Source organism: Pelophylax lessonae (genome assembly GCF_965119305.1).
Source record: "Pelophylax lessonae genome assembly, chromosome: 5".
Lineage (NCBI taxonomy): Eukaryota > Metazoa > Chordata > Amphibia > Anura > Ranidae > Pelophylax > Pelophylax lessonae.
In genome coordinates, this window is record NC_138772.1 from 187,316,472 (window position 1) to 187,344,238 (window position 27,767).

A 27,767-nucleotide genomic window follows, 5' to 3' on the forward strand; every position below is an offset into this window, starting at 1 on the left:
TGCCATAGTAAAGTCTTCATGTCGCCTCAGGAGTTAGCAGCAGAAGGCCTGTATTATAGCTCTTCTGCAGAGCTCCACTGCTGAAGACTTCCTGAGGTGACTGGCAGTTAAACCCTGTCAGAACCCCTCTTTTATAGGGCTCCCCAAGGCTTCTAGAATTTTTTAGACCATGTGACTATGGGTTTCGAGGCTCCTCCACACAGCGGTCACAAGGTTCCCCATCACCTCTGTGTGACCCTATTATTAGGAGAGCCTTGAAACCTCTCAGCTACTGCAGTTCTATGAGAAAAGGGGCCAGGGGAACTTGAAACCCCCTATCCCTTTTCTTTTACATTTGTTTCGCACCCTCCCAGTGGCACTCAAAAGATTTGACCTGGTCGCAATACAAAGGAAAATGTTCTTGTTTATTTGGGGGATAAGAGGCCCCGGGTGAACAAACACACTTTTACACTTCTGGGGGGGAGGGTGGCAGTTTGGGGGTCCCAGACTTGATAGATTATTTTTATGCAGCCCAGTTAGCACAGTTGATTTGATTTCATACAAAAAATTCCCATCCCCTATTGATGAAGGCAGTATCATATTCCTGCCCTTCCAGACCGAATTCCCTCCTGATGTGGCTGCAGAGACCTAAGACCTAAGCAGAGACCTGCCATCCTATGCCCATCCTTATCACTCTCCCTGGGGATATGGAATATATTATACATTTAAATTGCCTCATGGCCCATTGGCTCCCTTGTTCCAGAATCCTTAGTTCCCCTCAGGTCTTGCCCCCCAAGCTTTCGCTTGGTGAATTAACAAAGAATTTTTACATGTAGCAGACATGTGTGATCATAGAGGTGTGTTGCCTAGACCATAGAGAAACATCAATTACCAGGATCTGAGTTCTTTTGATACTCCCACTTAGCACATTATCTTCATTCATTAAAACGTACATCAGATATAGTATGTATGACCCGTAAGTAATATTTATGCAAGAAGTTTGTTAAGCTTAGGGGTCACATATCAGAAATATACAATATCCTAACAACATCTGAGGCTAAGAAACAAGGCTATATGGAGATATGGGAAGCTGACTTGAATCAATCTTTAGAAATGGATGAGTGGCAGGAATTGGCACAAAATGCCTCTAGGTCGCTCATTAGCGCTAGTGATGTCGCGAACATAAAATTTGCCGTTCGCGAACGGCGAACGCGAACATCGGCGAATGTTCGCGAACCGGCGAACATTGCGAAACGCCATAGACTTTAATAGGCAGGCGAATTTTAAAACCCACAGGGACTCTTTCTGGCCACAATAGTAATGGAAAAGTTGTTTCAAGGGGACAAACACCTGGACTGTGGCATGCCGGAGGGGGATCCATGGCAAAACTCCCATGGAAAATTATGTAGTTGACGCAGAGTCAGGTTTTATTCCATAAAGGGCATAAATCACCTAACATTCCTAAATTGTTTGGAATAACGTGCTTTAAAACATCCAGTGTGTGTATACGATCAGGTATGATGTTGTATCGATCAGGTAGTGTAAGGGTTACGCCCGCTTCACAGTGACAGACCAAACTCCCCGTTTAACGCACCGCAAACAACCGCAAACAGACCAGAACCGACCAAAATGGGACAGGAACTGGGCTTTAAGGGTTAGGGTTAGGTTTAGTGTTAGGGGCTAGAGTTAGGGTTACGGTGAGATACTTAGGGTTAGAGTTAGTAACCCTACCCCTACGCCTCTAACCCTAACTGTCTAACCCTAAGCACTAAAAATAACTCTAACCCTAACCCTAGCCCTAACCCTAATTCTAATTTTTTTTCTGGTTCTGGACATGCTACAGAGCTGAAACTTCACAGGTACACTTTTTAGACCCCCAGACACTGAATCACACAAAAAAAGTTCTTAAAAATTGTCCTTTTTGATAGAGAGCCAATGATTGGAAAAATTAAAAAAAAAAAAAAAAAATTTCTTTGGATTTAGCATCTGGGGGGTCTAAAAAGTGTACCTGTGAAGTTTCAGCTCTGTAGCATGTCCAGAACAAGAAAAAAATACGAATTAGGGTTAGGGCTAGGGTTAGGCTTAGGGCTAGGGTTAGGGCTAGGGTTAGGGTTAGGGTTAGGGTTAGGGTTAGAGGGTTTGGGTTATGGTTAGAGGGTTAGGGTTAGGTTTAGTGTTAGGGGCTAGGGTTAGGGTTACGGTGAGATACTTAGGGTTAGAGTTAGTAGCCCTACCCCTACCCCTCTAACTCTAACCCTCTAACCCTAAGCACTAAAAATAACCCTAACCTTAGCCCTGACCCTAACCCTAGCCCTAACCCTAACCCTAACCCTAGCCCTAACCCTAATTCTATTTTTTTTCTGGTTCTGGACATGCTACAGAGCTGAAACTTCACAGGTACACTTTTTAGACCCCCCCAGACACTAAATCACACAAAAAAGTTATTAAAAATTGTCCTTTTTGATAGAGAGCCAATGATTGGAAAAATTAAAAAAAAAAATAAAAATAAAAAATTTCTTTGGATTTAGCATCTGGGGGGGTCTAAAAAGTGTACCTGTGAAGTTTCAGCTCTGTAGCATGTCCGGAACCAGAAAAAATTACGAATTAGGGTTAGGGCTAGGGCTAGGCTTAGGGCTAGGGCTAGGGTTAGGGTTAGGGTTAGGGTTAGGGTTAGGGCTAGGGTTAGGGTTAGGGTTATTTTTATGGCTAGGCTTAGAGGGTTAGGGTTAAGGTTAGAGGGTTAGGGTTATGGTTAGAGGGTTAGGGTTAGGTTTAGTGTTAGGGGCTAGGGTTAGGGTTACGGTGAGATACTTAGGGTTAGAGTTAGTAGCCCTACCCCTACCCCTCTAACTCTAACCCTCTAACCCTAAGCACTAAAAATAACCCTAACCTTTGCCCTGACCCTAACCCTAGCCCTAACCCTAACCCTAGCCCTAACCCTAATTCTATTTTTTTTCTGGTTCTGGACATGCTACAGAGCTGAAACTTCACAGGTACGCTTTTTAGACCCCCCAGACAATAAATACAAAGACATTTTTTTTTTAAGTTTTTTTTTTTTTAAATTTTTCCAATAATTGTCTCTCTATCAAAAATCCTCTCCAGCCATGCAAATGAGGGCTTGAAAATGAGTCAGCAGTGATTGGTCAGATAGCTTGACCAGAAGGACTGCCATGTGCAAGGAGACAGAAGCCCCCAGGGGGTAATCAATGTACACAATAGCCAGACACAGAACAATGGTTCCCTAACGAGCCCTCAATACACATTACTCTGAGCGTCAATACATCTCTTAGCAGACAGCAGGCAAGTTCATTAGCACACCCGACAATAGGTGAATGGAAAGCCACCTCAGGCAGTCCGTCTCCTCATTGGACTTCCTGGAATGACCATATTAGGAGTGCACTTCCTGTGCCTTACAGTTTACAGGAATAAGGTTTAGCTTCCAGGATAGAGGCAAGACTCCATTAGCCACATGGTTAAATAAACACAAAAATACACAAAAATGCATAACTCCCAGTCTACTGAACAGAACCCCCACATTCAACCCATCCCCAGATAGCCTGGATCTGAGCGCTCAACATATCCAAACAGCGCTCAGATGCCACAAACACAGTCAAATCGCCATGGGGTTTACGTTTAGCATGGGCTGATGAGAGGGTCCATAGTCACATTGCAGGAGGCAAGCAACCAGGCTTCTCCAATGCCCAGTGGCAAGATTGGTCTCGTCACATTTCTCCCCTTTTCCAAACAGACTAACAGGGTATCTGACCTTCTGCCGGTCTGTGCCCTTGTTAGTCCAGCAGCCCACCCACAAAACAGAACCAGCAGTACAGCCCACCCAAAATAACTGGTTACTACACCTGGGTAGAAGAGAAATTTGTCCATGTCCAGGTGCCTCACCTTGGCTGTGTGGGGGACTGGTAGACTGCCTTGGTGGGTTGCTGAGTGGGCAGAGACCAGCGGTACTCTGCCCTGTTGCAAGCGCTACCACGGAAGTAGCCTGGTTGGAGCCTGGTTGTTGGAGGGGGAGACCGATTGTCTCCCCTTTAGATACACCACCATACTGCGATAGGGAAAGACCGACTGTCTCCCCTTTAGATAACCTACCATGCTGCTGTGGGGGAAGACCGACTGTCTCCCCTTTGGCTAAACAGCCCTGTTGCTGTGGGATGGAGACTGGGCTCCCAATTCCCAATGAAATATTCTGCCGCTGTGGAATGGAGACTGGGCTCCCAGTTCCCAATGAACCAATCGACTGCTGGGGGACAGGACCAACTGTGTCTGCCCCCTGTAATTCAGCCTGCCGCTGGGGAATGGAGACTGGGCTCCCAATTCCCTGCACTTCACTCGGCTGCTGTGGGATGGAGACTGGGCTCCCAATTCCCAACAAATCAAACTGTCCATGGGGAGAGGGGGTAACAAGCTCCTCTCCCAAATATACTTCCAGCCCCTGGGGAGGGAGACCAACTGTCTCTGCTCCCAATACAGTGTCCTGTTGCTGGGGAAAGGAGACTAGGCTCTCTGTTTCCTGCAGGACACTCTGCTGCTGTGGGATGGAGACTGGGCTCCCAATTCCCAACAAATCAATCTGCTGCTGGGCGACAGGACCGACTGTCTCTGCCCTCTGTAACTCAGCCTGCCGCTGGAGAATGGAGACTGGGCTCCCAATTCCCAATAAATCAGGCTGCCGCTGGGGAATGGAGACTGGGTTCTCCTCTTCCCTTAACTGTACCTGCCGTTGGAGTTCCTCCCAACGTGCCAGCTGGCCCTCTCTCTCTGCCCTGTCTAGCAGAGTCCCGAAAACTAAGTTCTTCACGAACCGCTTGGATCTCTCCAGTGGATTGGGTCCGAAGAAGCTCAGCCATAACCACACCATACGGTCATATTCTCTCAGAGAGTATCTGTACTCCATTGCTGGTTCCATCCTGTTGCTTTAAGGGTCGCTGTACTGAGACGTGCGTTGCCCCCAACTTGTAAATCCATGGAATGGTGCCTCCTGTAGCTGTCCTTCTGGCTGTGAGAACGATCCCACCGCTGCCACCAATTGTTACGAACCTCGGACACAAAAGGGTTAAAACCGTTTAGGAGATCTTCCCCTTCCAGAGCTACAGGCACAGCTACTTGCAGGACACCAAACTCCCGAACTGGAAACCAAGGAATGATGCAAACAGTGTAGCTGGAACCTTATGAATGCTGCATACAGCTGAATAGGAAAAACCATATGAAGGGTTTACACTCCTAGCAGTCAAACTGGAACAGCATACAATAAATCCCCCCAATAACGAGACAAAGCTCCGAGTTGAGGGTAAAACAGGAACAACTTTTATTGGAAGAACACTTTTATACAGAATTTGGAACATCCTTCCCCCAACAACCGCTTTCCCATTGGTCAATTGCACAGTACCTGCAGTTCCCCATAAGGTCCTCTCCAGCCATGCAAATGAGGGCTTGAAAATGAGTCAGCAGTGATTGGTCAGATAGCTTGACCAGAAGGACTGCCATGTGCAAGGAGACAGAAGCCCCCAGGGGGTAATCAATGTACACAATAGCCAGACACAGAACAATGGTTCCCTAACGAGCCCTCAATACACATTACTCTGAGCGTCAATACATCTCTTAGCAGACAGCAGGCAAGTTCATTAGCACACCCGACAATAGGTGAATGGAGAGCCACCTCAGACAGTCCGTCTCCTCATTGGACTTCCTGGAATGACCATATTAGGAGTGCACTTCCTGTGCCTTACAGTTTACAGGAATAAGGTTTAGCTTCCAGGATAGAGGCAAGACTCCATTAGCCACATGGTTAAAGAAACACAAAAAGACACAAAAATGCATAACTCCCAGTCTACTGAACAGAACCCCCACATTCAACCCATCCCCAGATAGCCTGGATCTGAGCGCTCAACATATCCAAACAGCGCTCAGATGCCACAAACACAGTCAAATCGCCATGGGGTTTACGTTTAGCATGGGCTGATGAGAGGGTCCATAGTCACATTGCAGGAGGCGAGCAACCAGGCTTCTCCAATGCCCAGTGGCGAGATTGGTCTTGTCACACAAGCATTATTAGGCAGCCCTTTGGAGAATGCCCCAAGACATTCTAAATTATTAATTACCTGCATATTTGTGGCACAGAGGATTGCGATCACTAGGTCATGGGCTTCAGCTATTATACCTTTCAACTTACTTAAGACAAAACTCTCTTGGATTATGATAAGTGAACGCCTTTTGGCCATTTTGAATGATAAGGAAAAACAGTTTGTGAAAGCCTGAAGCCCCTGAATTATATTGCAGGTGATTCCTGAGCTGGTTTGGCTTAGGCCATTTTCTGAAGAGGAGTGTGGGTGGACAGGTAATCTATCTTACTTACTTTTTATTTCTTTTCTTTAGATCTTTCTGTCTATTCTCTACATTGCAGAATGTGTCTATTAGTTTTAGGGGGACGTCAGATTTTTCTATTTGAAATATGAGATTACTCTTGCTTAATTAGGAGGTTATCTATGCTAAAGCGCATATTAGAAGAGCCAAGATACTTGGCTTGAATCTATTTCCTAGGCCCATTTTTACCAGATTATCATATCTGCTAAATGGGATGATGGTTAGAATTGTATTGTATGGATCATACAATTTTCAGTTTGAAAATGATCTTATCTTCTGGTTTTATTGTATTGCAATAATATGTCAGTAGTAAACTTTTGCTAACCATTTGGTTATATTGTTAATGTATTTTGTGTGGGAGAGGATCTGTGGCATAGAATCTATATATCACTACCATGCAATGTTATTTGTATTTCTTTATTGTCTTTGAAAATATTAAAAAACATAGTTGATAAAGAAATATAATTGTCAGCAAAATCATATCACGCACGAAGACGTGCGCGAAGATGTGCACATGCTCATAATAATTCTTGACTGATAACTAGACGTGCCCTAACTCACACACGTGTGCATGCACTTTGGCGGGAGCATGCATGAATACTTGGCACTCATTTGCCTATTTAGAGTGGCTCCAGACCAGAGGATTGCTTAGTGGTCATCAGCTTCTAGGGTTTGTGACCAGTTCCTGTACTTCCCAGCTTATCTGGACCCTAAATGTTCCTGCTAACTCATTGCTGATTCTGGCTTGTGACCTGACCTTGCTTTCTGCCTGCTGTTTTGGTACCCTATCTGCTTGCCCAATATTGATCTTGGCCTGGCCCTAACTCTGCTTTGGTTCCCGATTCTGCACCTTTGCTTACAGGCTGATACTGATTCTTGCCTGCCTGACGACCCGAGATCATGTATCTGCCTGCCGTTTCTGCTACAGTGCCTTTACATCTGCCAGAAAAACCTACATTGGCTTGCTGGCCAGCCTGCTTGCTGCCGGCGGTTCTGCACCTGCTGCTGTCTTCGCATCAGCCAGCTCATTAGCCCACCTGCTGCTCAGCACTTGCTGCACGGTTCTTCTGGCCAGGATCTCCTACAAGGCATGCATGACACTCCTTGCCCTGTTATATCCTGTCATAATTTCCAGGAGAAATAGGACAGGAAGTGTGAGGGGAAGCCCTCTAATCAGTTTGGCCTTGACCAGGTATGTGACAACAACCATATGAATCACCAAAATCTAACCCTCAATGTCTCAATTGGCTCAGCAGGACTGATGCATATATAATAAAAGAGACACTCTACATAGCGTAAAACCACCCATAAAAAGGGATTTATTTAGTCTAAGCACTAACAAACATCCAGAAATAACACATCATATGACATGGTACAGTAACATAGGATTCCTGCATCAAAGATGGCCTCATATTGCCAATGTTAGGAAAGACTATAAGCGGCACAGTTTTTTTTTAAGCACTACGTTTTGCGACACAACAAAAATCCAGCAGGTACCATGTTTGTTGCCATTGAGAAATATGTCCCCATTTGAATGGGAATTAATGCAAGGAGGAATAATTCTAGAGCTGAAACCAAGTGAATATACCAACTAAAAGCCTATGTTCTCCTCGGTTTAAACATTGAGTGGGACATCAGTTGTTTTATAAACAATAGCTTTATCCTTCAGGAACTGGCTGCATACTCTCACCACATGAGGCCCAGCATTGTTATGCACCAGGAGGAACCCAGGACACACTGCACTAGGTAGAGTTTGACAATGGGTCCAAGCATTTCATCCCAATACCTAATGGCAGCCAGGGTGCCATTTTCTAGCCTGTAGAGGTCTGTGTGTCCCTCCATGGATATGCCTCCCCAGACCATTACTGACCCATCACCAAACCGGTCATGCTGGATGATGTTACAGGCAGCATAACATTCTCCACGCCTTTTCCAGACTCTTTCACATCTGTCACATGTGCTCAGGGTAAACTTGCTCTCATCTGTGAAAAGCACAGGGTGCAAGTGTCGGACATGCCAATTCTGGTGTTCAATGGCAAATGCCAATCTAGCTCCATGGTGCAGGGGAGTGAGCACAGGGTCCACTAGAGGAGGTCAGGCCCTCAGGCCACCCTCATGAAGTCTGTTTGGTCAGAGACATTCTGGAAGTGCTCATCGTGTTCCTCGCACAAAGGAGCAGATACCAGTCTTGCTAATGGGTTAAGGACCTTCTACGGCCCTGTCCAGATCTCCTAGAGTAACTGCCTGTCTCCTGGAATCTCATCCATGCTCTTGAAACTGTGCTGGGAGACACAGCAAACCTTCTGGCAATGGCACATATTGATGTGCCATCCTGGAGGAGTTGGACTGCCTGTGCAACCTCTATAGGGTCCAGGTATCACCTCATGATACCAGTAGTGACACTGATCCTAGCCAGATGCAAAACTAGTGAAAAACAGTCAGAGAAGAGGAGAAAGGAAGAAAAAAAATGTCAGTGGCCTCACCTGTAAAACTATCCTGTTTTGGTTTCCCATCTAGTGCACCTGTTGTTAATTTCATTAACACCAAATCAGCTGAAACTGATTAACACCCCCTCTGCTATTTAACTGACCAGATCAATATCCCAGGAGTTTAATTGAATTAATGATATACTCTGATTAACGGCTTATTTATATTAATATTATGTTTTTTTTTTTTTTTTGCTCCAACCAAAGAGGATTGATTCCAGTTTTTAAAAATAGTTATACTAAAGCAAGGTTTTATATGTTTTATTATATCTTTGAGGTGAATTATGATATCTGAGCACAAGATGGTGATATTAGGTACTATATTTTTCTGGAGTGTACTTTACTATTTGAATCCAATATGGGGATATTGAGCACTATCTGATGATTATTTGAGTTGAGTTAAAGGGTTCGTAACCCCAGCATTTTATTTCATATTCCTGATATGTGCCTGTTGTACCATGTACTTGTATGAAAAATGATCTTTTCTCTGTATTGCTTCCTTTGTATGAAATCCCTGGTGTTCTTGCCAGTCCCTCTGCTTTGCTATTAAAACTGACCGCACTAAGCAGGAGAATGTGGTCAGTTCTCTAGCTGTGCAGGGAACTCAGCTTGCTCTCCTCCAATGAGCAGACATGTCCTGACATGCCCCCTCCTGCACAGACATTCACTGAAAATCTCAGTGTGCTGCTGTTTCTCCTCCCCCCAGCTCTTATGCAGCTGAGAACAGAGGGAATGAAATCACTCAAAAAAAGGGGGAAAAAGGTATTTATATATTTTTTTATATACTGTATATACATGTAGCACTGCCCCCTAGAGGACTGCTGAGTATTATACTTTAAGAAGACTTCCCCTGGGTTACCCGGAGCAAATGGTTGCAGAAACGTATCACTTTAAGTACTTGGCTCAGTCAATGATCAGTCTAGGGATGTTGTTTTGTGGTTTTATTTGGAACTGGGATAGGAGAAGGGGTAAGTGGGATACTCCAACTAGTAGCTATTCACAGTATTGAGGACAACTGACTTGAGAATGCGGCAAGGCCGCTGCTTCACTCTGCCGCTGGAATGAAGATAGAATAAAGGTTTCAGCTTGTAATTATCTTCAGGGTTCTAACTTGGCACCCCCTTTCTCTCCCACTGTGAGCTGACACACATCCACTGACTCTACACTCTGGAGTGGTCCCCTTCCTGGGCAGACCCCCGGGCAAGTTCCTCTGTACTCACGGACACTGTTTTTCCAGAGTCATCATTCCCCTCTACTTCACCAGTCAGCTTCTCCTGGACCTCTGCATTCAGACACACACTCTGGTTCACTAGGCCAACTGCCTTTAAGGGCATCACTGTTATTAGCTGATTGTGTTTCCTTTAGTACCTTAGCTAGGTGTTTCCCGGATTTATCGCCATCGTTCAAAGTAAAACCCCTTTTTTAAGAAAATAATTATTTTATCTTTTTGATTCAATAGGGATTCTAAATGCTTCCTCAAATAGGTCCAAGGCCACTTGCTCTGCCAGTGTTTGTTTGAGTTGGGCTCCTAAGTTTTGTATGCCAGATATTAAGTCCCGAGCCTCCCCGTTCCACCTCACTCTTCTTTTGCGCACCTTTTTTAAAGAGTACTCCCCTTACCACACCTTAATGTGCACCCCAGATCAGCAGAGAAAGATCATCAGTGTCATTGTCAGAAAAATAGTTTTTTATTGTCTCAGCAATTTTTAGATGTGTGGCAGTGTCAGTGAGGAGTAAAGGATTCAATCACCAAGTGTTGCCCTTATTTTGTGTGGTCAGGGAATGGATAGACATTATCAGAAGTTGTGACATGGCCTATTCTGGCATCAGCCAAAAGGGGTAAGTCCCTCTAAGATATGAAAATATAATCTATATGTGTAGATTTTTTGTGAAGATGCGAGAAATATGTGAAGTCTCTATCTGATGGATTACCCCTGCGCCATGTGTCTACTAAGGTTAGGGAGAATAATAAGGTGTGAATTTTGCGGAGCTTCTTGTATGGTATGCTGGATTTACCAGTGGACGTGTCATTTAAAAGATTCAGTGGTATATTAAAGTCACCTCCCAACAATTTACAACCAGAGAAGAATCCTTTCAGTTCTTCAATGACATGCTGAAAAAATGTAACATGAGCTGAGTTGGGGAAAAACACATTAGCGAGTGTCACAAGCATACCCTCCCAATTTCCCTTGAAGAACACATATCTCCCCATGGGGTCTGTGTGTTGGTGGGTGATTTAAATTCCTGCATTTCTGTGGAGTAAAATAGTAACCCCTTTGGATTTAGAAATTGCATTTGTAGAATGGAATGCCTGGGGGTAGTAATTGCTATAAAGGCGAGGTATAACTCCTGTTTAGAAATGTGTCTCTTGGAGGAATACTATCATGGGTTTTATCTTCTGAAGTTCCCTCAACAAGGCTACGCATTTCTCAGGAATGTTTAAGCCCCCACATTATGTGATATCAAAAAAGGTTGCTTTCCCAGGAACGAGAATGTCATGTTTGAAATTTACGTAGAATGATACACTGATCCCACACAAAAAAAAAAACAAAAAACTGTAATTCCATGTTGATGTACCATGTGGTATGATGTGTTACTTCTGGACGTTTGTAGGTGCTTAAACTCAATAAATTCCTTTATGGGGGGTTTTAAGCTATGTGGAGTGTCTCTTTTAATATATGTGCGTAGGTCCTGCTGAGCTAATTCCCACTGGTGCAGAGGTTCCCTGCAAGATGTGGATATATATGGTGACAACTGACAGCAAAATTCCTTTTACCTGGGGGAACTTTACTAAGCACAGTCAATTACAGCCTGAAGTCTGGAATGCATAGACATCACCAGACGCTGGGTTTCATCCCTGGTGATGCTCTGCCAGGTCTCTACTGCAACTGTCTTCAGTTCCTGCTTGTTATTGGGGCATTTTCACTTCAGCAAGTGAAATGCATGCTCAATCAAATTTAGGTCAGGTGATTGACTTGGCCATTGCATAACATTCCACTTCTTCCCCTAAAAAAACTTTGGTTGCTTTCGCAGTATGCTTTTTTTCATTGTCCATCTGCACTGTGAAGCACCGTCCAATGAGTTCTGAAGCATTTGGCTGAATATGAGCAGATAATATTGCCTGAAACACTTCAGAATTCATCCTGCTGCTTTTGTCAGCAGTCATATAATCAATAAATACAAGAGAAACAGTTCCATTGGCAGCCATACATGCCCACGCCATGACACTACCACCACCATGCTTCACTTATGAGGTGGAATGCTTTGGATCATAAGCAGTTCCTTTCCTTCTCCATATTCTTCTCTTCCCATCACTCTGGTACAAGTTGATCTTGATCTCATCTGTCCATAGGATGTTGTTCCAGAACTGTAAAGGCTTTGTTAGATGTTGTTTGGCAAACTCTAATCTGGCCTTCCTGTTTTTGAGGCTCACCAATGGTTTACATCTTGTGGTGAACCCTCTGTTTTCACTCTGGTGAAGTCTTCTCTTGATTGTTGACTTTGACACACATACACCTACCTCCTTGAGAGCGTTCTTGATTAGGCCAACTGTTGTGAAGGGTGTTTTCTTCACCAGGGAAAGAATTATTCGGTCATCCACCGCAGTTGTTTTCCATGGTCTTCTGGACCTTTTGGTGTTGCTGAGCTCACCGGTGCATTCTTTCTTTTTAAGGATGTTCCAAACAGTTGATTTGGCCACACCTAATGTTTTTGCTATCTCTCTGATGGGTTTGTTTTGTTTTTTTCAGCCTAATGATGGCTTGTTTCACTGATAGTGACAGCTCTTTGGATCTCATATTGAGAGTTGACAGCAACAGATTCCAAATGCAAATAGCACACATGAAATTAACTCTGGACCTTTAATCTGCTCCTTGTAAATGGGATAATGAGGGAATAACACACACCTGGCCATGGAACAGCTGAGCAGCCAATTGTCCCATTACTTTTGGTCCCTTAAAAAGTGAGAGGCACATATACAAACTGTTGTAATTCCTATACCTTTCACCTGATTTGGATGTAAATACCATCAAATTAAAGCTGAAAGTCTGCAGTTAAAGCACATCTTGTTTGTTTCATTTCAAATCCATTGTGGTGGTGTATAGAGCCAAAAAGATTTGAATTGTGTCAATGTCCCAATATTTATTGACCTGGCTGTATATGGAGGGTCACATTATATGTTATTTGGAATGCCTTTTGTGTGATCAATGACACCTGGGAGATCTTACAAGTGTTTGATGGTGACAGCCTGAGGAGCCTATCCTATTTTCTCATTATGGCATGTGTGACTATTTTTGGTTCTGTTCTATAGTATTTTCTGTATATGCCTCTATATGAATTCTGGCCTTAGACAGCTTTTAGATAGAGACCATAGTGTGACCATGAGGCATTATAACTTGCCATCAAAATGAACTGGAATGCTTGGTAGGGTCATACAAATTTGAAAAGGGACAGTAATGTGAGAAATAATTGGGTTATTGAGATCCTGATGCTTATTATTCCTATTATAATCATTATACAGGATTTATTTAGTGCCAACTGTTTTTTTTTTTAGCTATTCAAAGTCATATAAGGTAGTGGGACCTGCTAAAAGATAACTGTAGCTAGATAAATGAAAAATACCACTTACACCTTTAAAATATAAATCGTGTATTTGCGGGCCAGACTATCCGCTCTTTTGAATCTCTAAGAGAAAGATTTAGGTTAAAATTCTCTGACTATTTCACATACCGCTGTATACGTCAGTTTTTATATAAGTAACCATTACCCTCATGAATTGAAATTTCTACTAATGTTTATGCATATTTCGCTGATACATCACACTGCCGCAAAGGTATATCTTTATTCTATACACTCCTTAATGGTAACATGATAATCTGTAAATCTAGCTCTATGCTCAAATGAGCTCTCTTGTACATATCCCGAGAATTCCTGGCACTAGGCAGCTATCATCACATACAAATCCTCCAGATGTTCTAACTACTGGGAACTGTACTAGAAGGTTGTACATCGCTGGTATCTTACCTTGTTCCACCTATTCAATCTATACCCATCTAACGCCACTTTATGTTGGAGATTATGTGGGGATACTGGTTCCCTGTAATACATACAATGGAAGTGCAAATCAATACACTCCTACTGGAAAAAAATATTCTCACTGGCCTCTTACTTAATAGGTATTAAATTAGCCCCCAATCCTGCCTTAGTCCTACTTCATATAGGAGCAGATCAAATTCCCCTACATGCTAGGGCTGTTCTGATACACCAAGTTAGCAGCTAAACTTACTGTAACTAAGAATTGGAAGTCATCTGAGGTGCCAAGTATACAGGATACCCTAATAACCTTGATAGGGATGATCGAACGGTTCGGGTCCACCATCGGTTCGGCCCGAACATTGGGTGTTCGAGGTTCGGCCGAATTTAGAACTTTTTGCCCAAAAAGTTCGGAATTCGGCAACCAGAACCGCCCAAAATGCAATGCTTCAGGAAATGGGCTTTAAAAGCCTGTGATTGGACCAGAACCATTAGCAAAAGCCAATTGAGGGGGCAGGAGAATACTAGGAATGTGATTGGAGTGACTAGGGGGTCCCTAGACCAATCATTAGTGAATACGCCCCCCAGTATATAAGATCGCCCCCGCCATATTCCCAGCATTGTTATACTGGACATGGAAGAGAGTGGAAGCAGTTCTGTTCATTTTACTTTAAAAGTGTCATTTAGCTATTTTTAGTGTGAGGAAAGGGATATCTAGTGTAGTTAGAGTGCTCCTTTACACTTAAGTTAGCTTCAAAAATTTAGTTTCTGTAGGGAAAGTGTTAAGTGTCAGGGGACCGTAGTGTAGTGTAGGGTTAACTGACAGTGACTGCTATGGCAGGGTGACAAAACCCTTCCATAGCAGGGTGACCGCTATAGAGAAATGATCATTTCTCTGTGTTGCTTCGGGACAGGCATGTGGCTTCTCACCAGCAAGCATTTTTTAATGCTGCAGGGGCTGCCACTGCCAGTGCTTTTTTAAAGACATGTTTGATGTCAGACATGACATCTGAATATGTGTATAGGGGGAATATATAGACATATATGTCTGAATATATACCCCTAGACATATATAGGTGTGATAGTAGCAGAAATAAATGCTTGCGCTAATGAAATCATTTACAGTAATATATTTCTGCTACTATCACACCTATATATGTCTAGGGGTATATATTCAGACATATATGCCTATATATACCCCCTATACACATGTTCAGATGTTTTGCCTGCCTCAAAAGAACCCCAAATAATGCCAAAAAAACGCTAGCGTCAAAAAAAAAAGATGCCCAGGTGTGTTTTTGCTGGCATTTTTTGGAGGGTTTTGGAGGCAGGCAAAACATCACAACTTGTGCACAGTACCACTATACACAAGTTCAGATGTTTTTCCTGACTGCAAAGAACCCAAAAAAATGCCTGCTATTAAACCGGCAAGGTGTTACAGCAGAGAAGCCATATTCCTGTGCTTAAAGTTTTCTAATACAAACGATCTTTTTTTTTCTGGTTCTGGACATGCTACAGACCTGAAACTTCACATGTACACTTTTTAGACCCCCCAGATACTAAATCCAAAGTAAAAATCAAAAAATCTCTTTTTTTTTTTTTTAATTTTTCAATAATTGGCTTTTTTATCAAAAATGACAATTTTTAAGAACTTTTTTTTGTGTGATTTTGTGTCTGGGGGGTCTAAAAGGTGTACCTGTGAAGTTTCAGCTCTGTAGCATGTCCAGAACCAGAAAAAAAGATCATATAGGTGTTAAAGTTAAAGGAGGGTCCAGACCCACATCCCTGTTCTACTGAAAAATTATCTTTTTTTTTTCATGGTTCTGGACATGCTACAGAGCTGAAACTTCACATGCACACCTTTTAGACCCCCCAGATACTAAATCCAAAGTAAAAATCAAAAAAATCTCTTTTTTTTTTTTTTTTTTAATTTTTCAATAATTGGCTTTTTTATCAAAAATGACAATTTTTAAGAACTTTTTTTTGTGTGATTAATAGTTAATGGGGCATGACCCAGAACCCTAGGCACTTTTTAGGGGCATTTATTGGGTTTTAGGGCTTAAAAATGGTGTTTTTTGATTACAGAAGTTCGGGTCCCATTGATTTCAATGGGGTTCTGAAATCCGGGCTGAACTTTCGTGAAGTTCGGGTGTTCTGGTCGAACCGAACTTTTCAAAAGTTCGATCATCCCTAAACCTTAAATCATCAATGTTAAATGGAGAAATTGCTAGCAGTAAAGAAATACTCCAGTTCTCGGTTGGTTTACCAAATTTTGGTCCATATGGTTGGATAACCCTTACTGTGTTATTGACTCTTGACATTGTATACTATCTGGTGTAACTATTGATTGGCTGGATACCTGTGTCTATGCCTATTACTTTTCTGGTAGATCCTTATGCCTCTTTTACATGGGCGTTCCGTATGTCCGTATATCACCCCATCCGTTTGCGGGTGATACACGGACATAATGCATGCCAATGGGATTGCGGATGTCAGCGGATGACCATCCGCTGACATCCGATTTGCGTCCTTTGAGTTCTGTTCCGTTTTTTGGAACGGAACAGAACCCTATTTCTTTTCTGTTTAAAAAACGGAACGGATGCAAAATCGGATGCAAAATCGGATGCCAGCGGTGTCATCCGCTGACATCCGCAATCCCATAGACATACATTATCTCCGTATATCATCTGCAAACCGATGGGATGATATGCGGACATACGGAGCGGATGACACAAGTGTCATCAGTGTCCATGAAAAAAAAAGTGCCGGAGCGGAGGAAAAAAAAACGGAGCGACCCTGTGAAAGAGGCCTTACTCAGTTCCCTTCCCCTCCCCCCTGCACTCCCCTTCTCTCCTCTGCCTCCCTTATCCTTTCTTTCTTTTTCTCCCTTCTTATTTGCAACAGTAGAAGGTACTAATGATAACTACAAATTCACAACTTTTTTTCTGTTGTTCACGTATTATTGGCTTATGTGATATTGCTGCATACTGATTTATTTGTATGATGTATCTTTTTGTACACTGCACTTCTGTTATTGCTTTTATTTATATGAAAAGAAACCTTAATGAAGAAATAGTTGAGAATAAAATGTAAATCTTTTAAATCTTTTTGCACTATTTCAAATTGAATAAAAAAGCGCCATTTTTACGCACAGTGCAGTAAAGATGGAGCAACAAAAAAAAGAATGTTTTTAAATAGAGAGGCTTTTTTCGACACTAGTTCAAAACAATATTGTGTGCATAAATATAATTGTGCCAAAAAGCCCCAAAGTCGCAGATTTTCCAGCATTCACATTGGAATAGCAAAGCTAATTCTAAATTGGTGAGACAATGACCTCCTTTTCAACTGAATGATATCTATATAAAATTATTTAGTTGTTGAATAGTTCCCTTAACAGCATATGTAAAAAATATAATAATGCATTTTATTGCTGTTTTCTTAGAATAACAGAATAAGCATTAAATACATATTATTGTATAATTATATTTTCATTTCCCTTCATACTGAAAATATATTAAATACATATATTTAATGACTTTTTGCCAGTGTACCCTTTCCATTAAGACTAACTTTGTTTAATGAGTTTTTAATAAACCAAATCCATCAAATTAATAATATCAAAATGCTGTGCTGTAATAGCGTTATTTGCTAATTCAACTGAGTTTTTTTTTCAAAAAAGGGCTAAGTTTCCTTGGGTTTTGTATAAAAATATTATTCACACTTAATCAAACTGTCATAACTACTGCTGTGCTACCTTACATTAATTAATTGACCCATATAATAGAAGACATTTTAAGGAAATGTATATACTTACCACCTACCAACCAAGTGCCATTGGATCAAGTGGACTTGTTCTGGGTTCATACCATTAGCTATTCTTGTTATCCCATTTCTTACAACATTGCATCAACAATATAGATTATTAGGATGGTTTGTTTTAATGCTATTTATTGAACCCACATTATTGGTTATTCATTAAATGATTAAAGGGTTTTAATCTTTTTCCAGTTATTACAGATAGACTTGAATAAATTGAAATGGAATAATTCATCACAGCGTAGTTTGATGGAATCATATCACTTATTTCTTTGATTCAAGACAGCACAGTTTGAATTAATCAGTTCATGTAATTCTGTTCTGGGGAGATATTTCCTCCTTACACAGGGACACGTTTGCTACCCACACACACACACCTACAAACACACACGTATAATTCCCTTATGCCTTTTTTCAGTTTGCAGCTATATGTTTCTCCTTGTGATATTTGCTAGTGCATTTTATGATATTTCACCCTCACCTGTTGGGCACCTGCAAATTTGGGTGTTCACTGAATGGGCCATGTTCATGCAGAACGTATCCTTGGTCCCAATCGCACGCCCAGCACTACTTCTGATGAGCAGGGATGGGCACACATGTATCGAAATTTGGCAGCTCCCCGCTGAACCAGTTGTATTTTGATCAGTGTATGGCCAGCTTGGGAAGACATTGATCACCATTTTTCAAGTGAATTGGGGCTAAATACTTGGTTTCAGTATTGCTCAGTGCTTTTATAGTCAAGGTATATTAGAGACTGCTCTCTATCAGTTGCTACAGTTCACTACTAGATGTAATTACTCATTGGAGTTGATTTACTAAAGGCATACAAGCTATTCACTGTGCTCTGGGGCACAAGTTGAATTGCCACAAAATTGCCACATTCAAAAGAATGAGATGAAATTTCACTTTGCAAAGAATATCCAATGACATGCAAGGAAAATAAAAATAAATGAATAAAAAAATAAAAAAATAAATAATACAGCATTTTTGCTCTACAAAAGATTGGATGATAGGAAATTAGTAGAGCTTAACCTCCCTGGCTGTATTCCCAAGTGTGGCTTGGGGTTAATATACAGTGCCAAATTGGTAATTCGGGATTACTCCACAATCACATTTATCTTCCACTGTGATCCCCGCCGTCCTCCAGCCATCCTCCTGCTGTGTGACCCGGCCAATGTTGTCACCTGCCTTCTGGTTCCCTTCCCTGCGAGCGCCGCGACACAGGGGGGTGGAACAAGTGGGAGATTAAAAAAAATGACTAAAACAAATGACATGATACAGTGTAGGGATTAGGATTACAACTTTGTATCATGCCATTTCACCACAGGTTTTCATCTAGTGACTTTTCCAGTGCCCTGCCTGTACTTTTGTGGTTCCTTGTGTCTGGAAAAAGCATTCTTTTAGCTCAAAAGCACTTTTGGATGAACTGGAAAACAGCGACAGTGAATCGTAATTATTTGAAAAACTGAGCAAAAGGGATTTGTGGGAAAATTCATCATCAGGTACTAAAAGTGACGATAGTGACGACTCTGCGAATGAGATCAGTGATGTGCGAACTTTGTGCTCTATTGACTGCGGTACAGATCAGGCAGCGCCCCCCAGATTCCCATTTACTGGAGCACCTGGTATGTAAGTTGATGTTGACCATGACAACCCCTTGGCATACCTCCAATTATTTCTGACCGATGAGGTTATTGAAAAAATAGTTACCGAGACAAACCGGTACAAAGAGCAATAATTGGCTACACATCGGAAGTTTGCAAGATGCAGAAAGTGGGAACCAGTGACCAAAGATGACATTTGGAAATTTCTGGGTCTAATAATTCTTTAGGGAGTGGTGGGGAAACCCCTGCAGAAGTGGTATTGGACAACCAATACATTATGTCATGTCATGTCATGTCAGAGTACAGATTCTCCCTCATAATGAAATATCTCCACTTCGAAAACAATGAAGAATTTGATGAAATTTATTATTATTATATTATAATTTATGATTTCATGTTTCAAACTTTATCATACCTGGGATGTCTACTAGACTCTTGTTTGGACAGATTTAAGTGAGTTATTCCTAAGAATTACAGGCCTAAAATATAAAACAACAGATTTCCATGCAAAACAATGTACCGCTTTTAGATAAAAAATTCTGACATAATCAGACCACCAGGGATGTTAAAGAAGAAGTTCACCCTAATGCTAAAATCTCTAAATCTATTGGCATCCACAATCTAAGACTAACCTATCTAGCCATGTAAAGAAAAAATCGCTATATACCTTTTCTCAAGCCGCTCAACTCGGGTCCTACGATGATCTGTCAGCGGCGCTTCTCTGTGTAGGCGGGTGCAGAGGAGGCAGCAGACAACAGAAGCCCTATAGTAACTCTATGGGTGACGTCACTTCCTAGGCATTTCCCAGCCATTGTCAGCTGTCTCTTCTGCAAAGCTTCCGCCGCTGGAGACTAGATCAGTTTCAAATAAAGTATGTATAGTGATTTCTTCTTTACAGAGCTAAATAGGTTAGTCTTAGATCATGGATGCCAGTGGATTTAAAGATTATAGTATTAGGGTGAACTTCCAATTTAACCTCATTCACTAAGCTCTGGGTAAAATTATTTTGCAAAGTGCAACTTCCTTTAGTAAATCAACCCCATTAACCTCCCTGGCTGTATGATTCTGTCAGGAATTCTGTACCAAAAGCGGTACAATTCTTTTCATGGAAATTTGGCGTTATGTATTATAGGCCTACAATTCTTAGTAATTACTGACTTAAACCTGACCAAAACAAGAGTCTAGTAGACATCCCAGATGTGATCAATTTGAAACACAAACGCATGAATTATAATCAAATCAATAATATAATTTTATTATATAATATATAATATATATAATAAAATTATTATTGATTAGATTATAATTCATGCGTTATATATTATATATATATATATATGTGTGTGTGTGTGTGTGTGTATATATATATATATATATATATATATATATATATATATATATATATATATATATATATATAAACGCATGAATTATAATCGAATCAATAATATAATTTTATATATATATATATATATATATATATATATATATATATATATATATATATATATATATATATATACATATATATATATACACATATATACATATATATATATATATATATATATATATATATACACATATATACATATATATACACATATATACATATATATATATACATATATATAATATAAAATGTGTTTTGTGCAACGTTTTTTTTTTTTTTTGAATTTCCCTCCCTAGTTCCGCTCCCATGCAGCATTGCTGCTGCAGGGAACGGAACTAGGAAGTCCTCGCTGGATCGCCAGGATAAGGTAAGACACTCCGCTGCGCTCTCTGCATAGCTCTGCCCATTCACCCCAAGCGTGACTCGGGGATACCGATAATTGCAGGAAATTCCTACCCCGAGTCACGCTCGGGGATACCACTAGCGTGGTTAAGATAGGTTTGTTGACATTCTTTTATACACACAGGCAGGGTCAGTCAGACCCAGAGGAAAAGGTAACATAGGCCACTAGAGTCAGTGAATGGGTGGGAACGTGTATTTTGAAACAACAGAAGGGAGCAGGTTTATCATAATGTATGCTACATGATAAGGCCATCTGACATAGTAATGTAAGGTGTTATTTTTCTACAGGCATCCTCACACCTCACTCTCTTTTCCAGTACCTTTTTTAATCTAGCAGGGACCCAATCTCCACACTTGGCACTCTGCTGTACTACAGGACACCATAGTCAGCACAGCAATTATGCGGAAGATATAGCTTTATAGCTTTACCTATAACGATGATGGGAGAGGAAAATGGCTGGAAGGTGCACTAAGTGGTCCAGGAGATGTGTTTGCAGAGACAGGTTTGTTTCAGGTAGAGGTCAGCTATGACCTGAGAAGAAGACATTGCTACTAGAGCTGTGGCTTGAGGCAAAATGTTTCTGCACATATGAGTGAAAATTGGTGAAGGACTCAAACAAGAACACTCTTACTGTAGTGTCTTCCTCTCATACTTATACTGTATACTTATCCTTACAAAAGGGCTAACATAGAGCCAAGCAACACATTAACGGTGTTCTATGATAAACCCCAAATGAATTTATTAACCACATGGGTGCCTCTGCACACTTCCATGTTATTTTTGGGTAGTAAACACTTATCTTATAGTTTATAGTAATCCAGAACAACCCCGACCAGCACAGAGTGTGCACCAAAAGTCTGTGTAGAGCAAGGCCACTGATAGGGCGGTGCAACTGGTCCTGTTGTACCAGGCCTGACCCCATCAGCTCCACAAGGGGGCCCAGGCAGCATTACAGTTCATTTCTGCATGTTAAAAAAAATGGCTTTTTAAATTTTTCCCTCACTTTTACTTGCTTGGGTGGTGTAATTACATTTTCCTGGGCCCCATCAGGTTAACAGAAGGGCCCAGGAGGTGAGTGCAGTGATGGGACTTTTTCTTCATTATCAGGGGGCACATGTGTACATAGTGCTATAGTCCCCTGTTGACCTGCTGCCATATAGTCCCGGCTGCCGCTGCCCACTGCCTTCCCTGGCGGAACGATACAAAAATGCTCAGCTCACGCTCCCATCCTCAGGTCCCGAGAGTGATGTGAGGCACCAGGTGGTTCAGTAGCTGACAGGGAGCAGCAGGAGGACAGCGTAGCTGCACTACATTGAGTGAAGACTAGAGGATCCTCACTGTGTCCTATGATCATCAGCATAAAAATCACACCGGCAGCACAGTCAGCAGGTGCCCTGTCACAGTGTCACATGGCTGATGGGGGTGCTGAATTTTTTAAGCTATGGCTGTACTGAATGTTACAGCAATAACAAATTCAGCACTCCCTGCAGCAATGTGACACGGCACCTGCTGCCTGTGCTGCCTGTGTGATTTTCATGCTGATGATCAAAGGACACAGTGGGATACTACTTTAAACTTGCTTTTGGGGGGGGAGGGGGCAGTTAACATGTTCAGCTGAACTGCGTTTTTACCCCCCCCCCCAACCACTCCCCTTTAACCGCTTCTCACCCATCGATGTATCAGTATCTTGGTCATTGTTGCAGCAAGGATTATGATATTTTTTAGCCCCAGCGATTTTGCGATCCTAGTGGCTAAGAAGTCACTAGATTCATTTTACAGATGGTGGAAGGGGATGAGGATTTCATAATTTCTGGTTTCTGTCTTATGTACCCAAGCCATTATCTGTTTGAACAAGCATCTGATCAATCTGGGTTATAAGAGACCCCAGATCTCTCCTTAAAGAGGACCTGTAATGGCCCATGCTATCACAATCGATGTTGTTCATCCATTCTGATAGCAAAAAAAGAGATTTAAAAAAATTTAAAGATACAGTGTAAAAAAATGTAATAAAATAAATAGTAAAATAAAATGTAAAACCTTTTTAAAGCCCCCATCCCCCCGTGCTCATTCTCAAATCTCAATTGCAAACACGCACATTGGTCCCACACACATATGTAAACAGTGACAAACCTGCATTTTGTTTTGAGGCAGGGCCAGGGGTGGGGTCGAGGGTGGGGTTGAAGGGGGCCACATCAGGTAGGCTGTATGAGGCCCCGCCAGTTCTTACAGCAGCCCTGATGTAGAGACAGATACTGTATATTCTCTACAAGTGTTATTGGAGGTTTCTTGAACCTAACTAGGTTTCTCACAGCCCTACAGATGTGAGTAACTACTCCCTGAATTTTTGATCCTACTGTGTTAATTCTTTTTAATAAATCATGACAACAGTGTGCTTAGACTCATCTCTCCTGTTGCTTTCTGTCCCACTTTTTACTTCTCCCATTGTTTTGGAGACCTCCTGCACCTCTCACATTCTCTTTTCCACAGGGAACTTTCAATAGACAGTATTTGTTTCACAAGACAGATACTCTCTCACAGGACAAGTGTTGTATATGAACATTTATAGGTTATAACACCAGCGATTGTTGATCCTAGAAATATCTGATTGAAATTAAAAATACATTTTCTTTCCCCCACTTGAGCAAATTGGACTGTAATTGAAGTTTTCTTTACCTTCCTCTGGATCAACTCTGTTTATGGGTTTCTGTATATTTATTGATTTGTTTATTCAGTTTTCTATTGGTTAAACTAGATGGACTTTTTTTTAACCTAATTACGTGTTAAATAAAACTAACTAGGAGCCTTAACATACTGGAAACAAGATATAAGGCAACCATGGCTAGTCTTGCACCACCCAGGCAGGGTTGCTACTCTCCTGCTCTAATGACATTTGTTACAGTGGTGCATGCCATTGTATGACATTTCGGTTTGTAACCACTTGTGGGATTGTTTATGATGACTTTGGTCACTCTAGACTAAGATATCACCAAGCTACTCTCGGCAAACAATTTATCAGATTTCACTAAAGAGAGATAAGTACTACAGCTTACTAGATATGAGCCTAACACTGAGGTACAGTCACTTAAAGCTAAATTCCAGGTATGATTTTTATTTCATAGTTACACTGGGCCAGCTTGGACTAATGTAAGTATGCATATTTCATACCCAGGAGATTGCTGTGGAACCTGGGAATCATTGTAAAAGTCAACTATAATATAAATATAGCTTTGATCTTCCATGTCCTGTGCCAAGTGGCTGCCCTTCTGGTTTGGTAATCAGAAGGAATCCTTTGCTCGACACCATTCACAAAACACTGTATTTTTAATAAATACAAAGTGATCTCATGGTTGATGTTGAGATTGTGGTATCACTGCCTTACCTCTATACCTTGTGCAAACAGAAAACACTTTGTATACATAAAGAGAAAAAAAAATACAAGGCATTCTGTAAATGGTGATGGTGCCAAGTGAAGTGATGGTGCCAACTGTGGTTACTAAGCAGAAGGGCAGTTGATGGACACTGGACCCAGAAGATTACTGCTATCACTGCTTCCACAGTGATCACTCAGGTATACAATATGCATACTTACATTGGTACAAGTTGCACCAATGCAACTATCCAATAAAGAAATTATACCTCGACTTCCACTTTAGCTAAATTAAAGACTATCTTGCCTGCCTTGATGTGAATTTTTAGGAGAGATGTTGGTATTTTCAACCCCATATTTTCTGTTTAAAATGTGGGGAGATTTCTTTTATCATAATTTTCCTATCCTGTTTACAATTTTAGCCATCTCTCTTGCTATTTAAAAAAAGAACCATGACAGTGGATACCAGCAATTCAATACCGGTACTTTTACACCAAGGAAAAAAGCTAATCCTATAAATGGTAATTATATGGGATTTTAAGGATCACCAGGGACAGCGTCTGAAAACAACATGTGCTATTGCACAGCTGTAATTTAAAAAATATATTCCAGTGCTCTGTGTGGGTGATTTTAAGTGGTTGTAAAGGCAGAAGGTTTTTTTTTTATCTTAATGCATTCTATGCAAGATAAAAAGCCTTCCGTGTGCAACAGCCCCCCCCCCCCTCCCCCAATCACCCCTAATGAAAAGGTCCCTCTAGATCCAGCGATGTTGTAGGAATGTCTCGGCTGCCTGGGACTCCTCTTCTCTTTGGCTGAGACAGCAGCGCAATGCATTTGGCTGCTGTCAATCAAAGTTAGTCAGTCAATGAGAAGAGAAAGGGGGTGCGGCTGGGCCATGACTCTGAGTGTGGATGGGCACAGGCAGCCGTGACTGGGCTCTGGTGCCCCCATAGCAAGCTGTTTGCTGTGGGGGCACTTAACAGGAGGGAGGGGCCTGGAAAGCCAAAGAGAGACCCGAGAAGAGGAGGCTGCTCTGTGCAAAACCAACTGTTTTTAAAAATAACATGTTTGTTATTTTTAATTTGAAAAAACTGAGACTTTACAATCACTTTTAAGTCCATTCCTTGGCAAACTCGAACTTTAACAAATCATGTGTCAGTGAAAATCCTGTTTTTTTTATTATTATTATTCCATGTAATTTTTTGGCAAGTCAAAGTGAACAATGCTATATCTTATTAACTAACAATATTTTTGCGAAGTGGAAAACATCTACTCCTTTTAGTACTGAATCCAATTGTGTGCTGGCAATTCTTTAAACTAGTAATCTGAACTAACTTTTCTATTTAATGTAAGATTAACAATAAAGTAATGTAGTCAATTATCAGTGTAATTAAAGAATTGATTATATTGGTCTCATCAGTATGTTCAGCAGAACAGCCAGGACTGGCAATGTTGGTATTGCAAGTTTATATTACCTAGAGTGAATGAATACTACCAAACTGCATCAGTCTTCTGTCTTTTTTACCTTATTTTCTCTTGATATTGAACAATCACCTCTGACAACACATTCATACTCATTATATGATGTCAGGATGCTCATGCAATCCAGGCAAGAAAGATATTGAGGTCAAAAGAGTTTTTATTGAATTCTACTTTATAGTAGTGCATCAGTACTCTTTAAGACTATGCAATATTTGCAGTTAATCTTACTTGTGGACAAGCCACATTACAGTTAAACAATGATTTTTTTTTTTAACACTGCTGAGGGAAATCACACAAAACATCACCTAAAGAAAAAAAATATTACCTTCTGCATTTATATTGTAAACCACTCGTCTGTTTTTTTTTTTTTTTTGTATTGTTTTTTTTTTTAAACTGACAAGACTCTAGAAGAACAAATATAGGATTAATAAAACTAGACAAAAGAAAAAAGAGAGCGCACATCTCATAGTGCAGTACTGTGAGAAAAACTTAATAATGAAAACCAATAAAATATTACACTCACAAATAATGAGAGAGGAGGTGCAGTGGGAAGCAGGATGCTGGAGCTGATGTCAGGTCTGTGCAAGGGACGCCTCACTCCCCCACCTTGGCGACAGGCTGGGGAGAAGCAATGGCTGCTGCTGCTGCAGATACCAATGCTGTTGGAAAAAATGACAGGAGCCTCTGGGGTCCAGGAACCCTCCAGAAAACTCTCTATTTATTTTATTTCTACTATTAAAGATACATTATTTTAAACATATTACACTATGAAGTTTGCCTCTGTTTCTTTTCATTTTGCTACTGGTTGATATTGAAACAAGGGGAAGACAAGCAGCATGGGGACATTTTGATTGTTAAAAGCGCTCTTGACCATTTTATAATAATGGTCCTTGTTGTTTGGTAAGAGGCTAATTTAACTACTTAGCATAGAGTGATATCACGGTGGTGACCAGTAGAGTTGAGCGGACACCTGGATGTCCGTGTTCGGCGGGTTCGGCCGAACTTGAAAAAAAAGTCCGGGTCCGTGTCCCGGACGTTTTCCGAACTTTACCCGGACACCGAACCCCATTGAAGTCAATGGGGACCTGAACTTTCAGGCACTAAAATGGCTCTAAAACACCAATGGAAAGGGCTAGAGTGCTGCAAATGGCAGCAAAACGTAGTTAAGAGCATGGCAAGTGCTCTGCAAACAAATGTGGATAGAGAAATAACTTAAAACAACAAAAAAAAAAAACAGAAAAATAAAACAATGTTCTTCATCTGTGAAGGACGAGGCCCATATGGAGTAGGAGGGAGGTTGAGGTGGTGGTGGATGTGGCGGTGTCATAGGCGTGCGCACAGGGTGTGCCGGGTGTGCCTGGGCACACCCTAATCACCTAGGGCACATTAGCATTATCGCTCTGTTTGCCAGTGAGGAGATGGGAAAGATCTCCCTCGGACCTGCTCTGCCATAAGAGAAGTGCCACACACTTCTATTTCACTTTGCCAGCAGGGAGAGTAATGTACCGGGGCCATATACATGTAGGCAAACACATGCATGTGTATTTAAACTTTGGGGTGCACACCCTAATGCAATAGGCTGCGCACACCTATGGGCGGTGTAGGTGGAAGCGGCGGTGGAGGAGGACAAGGTAGCCAACACTGCTTTCTTTCAGTCATTTTAAATGAGGGTACACCCCAAAAGAGTGAGAAAGAGCAAAAATAGAACAATGGCTGGGTAAGGTCGGTATCCATCTCTATTCTGCACAAGGTACGGAAAAGTCCTGTGGGATCCATGCCTGGTTCATTTTAATGAACGTGAGCTTGTCCACATTGTCTCTGGACAGGCGGC